The sequence below is a fragment of the Condylura cristata genome, unplaced genomic scaffold, assembly GCF_000260355.1.
Source record: "Condylura cristata isolate star-nosed mole 26May11 unplaced genomic scaffold, ConCri1.0 scaffold00004, whole genome shotgun sequence".
Taxonomy (NCBI): Eukaryota; Metazoa; Chordata; class Mammalia; order Eulipotyphla; family Talpidae; genus Condylura; species Condylura cristata.
Window position 1 is genome coordinate 67,756,702 of NW_004567105.1, and position 2,632 is coordinate 67,759,333.

A 2,632-nucleotide genomic window follows, 5' to 3' on the forward strand; every position below is an offset into this window, starting at 1 on the left:
CTGTTCTGCTCCCCACTCTGTCCCTGGTGAATCCTCTTACCCTCCGCATCTCTGGCCTGTACCCCAGTTCTGTATGCATAAATAAATAAATCTTTTAAGAAATGACAGCTCCTGAGGCCCTCACTGGAGGACGCAGGCACCTGTGCTCTGTGAGCTCCTGTGGATGGCCTGTTGTGTGCCAGACATGATGAAGGGGGCACGAGAACCAGAGCCAGACTGGCTCCCTTTCTTTCTGGGGTGAGGCCAGCTTTCTTCTCATTGACCAGGTCTTGTCCCGGGAAGCCCTCCTTCATACCCGCCGGGCAAGATACTCCCTCCACGAGCTTCCTAGCCTAGCAGAGCCCTCTTATACTTTTGCTGTGGTCTGGTTGCCTGTTTCTCTCTCTTGTTGAACCCAGATCCTCCTCCTGATCCAAGGTCCCAAGATCAATAACAGACTTGGGCACAAAGCCAGTAAGTTTGGCTCCGGAACCCACATGTTGAACCACTTAACAAGACTGTGTGCTGGGCAGCCATGTGAGAAGGCCCGAGGCAAAACACAAATCTTCAGGCCTCTGAAGGTCACTGGCTCTTTCTTTATCAAGCCATCTCACAGGAAGATCTTGTGTTTAGGGCTGCCTTTTTCCAGGGCCTGAGGCACCTACCCCAGGCTGATGAACATCCTTTCTCTGTATGTGACAGCCCTGTCACCGTGGCCACAGAGCTTGATGGTCTGAGAGCCTGTTTGCCTGCACAAGGAGACTGCACACCCAGCATCAAGAAATGAAGACAAATCTTAATTCCAAATTGCTGATGCCAATCACTTCCTCCCTGATAGGCTCACCCAGTAGTAAGGGACTTCAGGGGAAGCTGCTGTCACCTGAGACTGGTCCTTTGCTTATCATGCTATGGGCTTGAACTTGAGCTCCTGCACAGAATTTGTTAAAAGATCCTCACTCGGACCTGGGAACAAAGCAGCACTGCCCTAGAGCCCAGCCTGAGGGGACACCAACTCATAAAAGAGTCAACTGAGGAGATTTGTGTATTAGAAGCTCACTCAGACACTCGGGATGACTTGTGGAGAATGGGGAGAAGGAGAAAAAGTAGGGTTGGGGACAATGTGGCTACGGGGGACCCGGATGGGATGGAGGTGCTGAAGATGGAAGGAGATGGGTGCCAGAGATATTTAGGAAGTCCTAGGGACCTTGTGGACTGAGGGAGGAGTAAAGGAAACACCCCAGTTTCTGGGTTAAGGAACCTGGTTGGTGAACTGCTGGTGATGGCAAAACACCCGCAGACATAGTATCTTAAACAACTGCTCTTAAACAACCTCCCATGGCAGGTCAGCGGGGCCAGCTGACCTAGGCTAGGCTTGGAGACAGTGATCCCACATCCGGTCTCATGCTTCTCCTCCTGGGACCAGCAGAGTAGCCAGGCATGTTCTCCTCGTGGAAGCCAACAGAGCAGAACAGGAAAGAACACTCATGTGAGGCCTCTGAAGGTCCAGAGTAGGGCCCAGCACCCACGTCGGCCTCTGTGCCACTGCCCTAAGACTCACGGCAGGCCCCAAGTCAAGTGGCCGGTGAGGCCCTCACCACGATGCAGCTGTGGGAAAAGTGTGGCTTTGAGGCCAGGCACACCATCTACCTCAGCTCACCACCAGAGGGAGATGCTTCAGAAACAGGAGAGAAGAGGCAGACTTGGGGACTGAGGATGAAGCAGGCTTGGGGGGCTGAGGGTGTCAGCAGGACATGGCAGGTTTCGGGGGGCTCTGGGCCATCTGCATGGAGGTGCTGAGCAGGAAGTGGATCTGTGGCCTCCTGCTCAGCAAAGAAGTTTGGGCTGAAGACAATGATTTGGGGGCTATTGTTTCCTGAGGGGAACAGGCTAGACCGTGCAGAAAGGGCCCAGGGTGAGACAGATGGAGACCGCCAGAGGGGGCTGTGAAGGACGAGTCAAAGACACAGCAAGAGACTTGGAGAGCAGAGTGAGTTGGAAGCCAGTGAAAGCAGCGTCCCAGGTGGCCATTGAAATATCGGGGAGAGTCGACAGGGTGGAGCCACATTGGGCTGAGATTTTAAGTTAGGATTCTTTAGTTCAGCCCTGTTGAATGCTTTATTCATGTTATTGTAAGTAGATATAATTCCATGATTCCCGAACTTATGTGCCAAGGTGCTCTGGGAATCTGCCAGGCACCCAGAAAGTACTGTGGGTTTTTTTTTTTTAACGTTATTATTGTTTTACATTGTCATTTGTATTTTGAAAATGTAGGATCCAATTCCTCCATCGTCCACCACCACTGTCCTGATGCCCCACCCCACTTTGTGCAAAAGAAACGCAAAGATACACAACATCTGTCAGGGGCCTTGTGATTGCCAGCTCGGAGCAGTTCACAGTTCCAACATTAGATCGTGCTGCAGGCTTTTCTGTGACATAACATCCTGCTTTGACAAAGCTGAGTTTTCAGCAGCCAGCAATCAGCAGCATGGCAGGCAAGTCAAGGTGAAGCAGAAAATCAGGCACTGTGTCCACTCTCATCCCAACACTGGAGAAACTGTGCAGCAGCCACAGGCAACACATCCTCCTAGCCAGCCATTCTGGACACTGAAGAATGGAACAAAACGGTACTTCCCCTTCTGATGTATGTGTATTG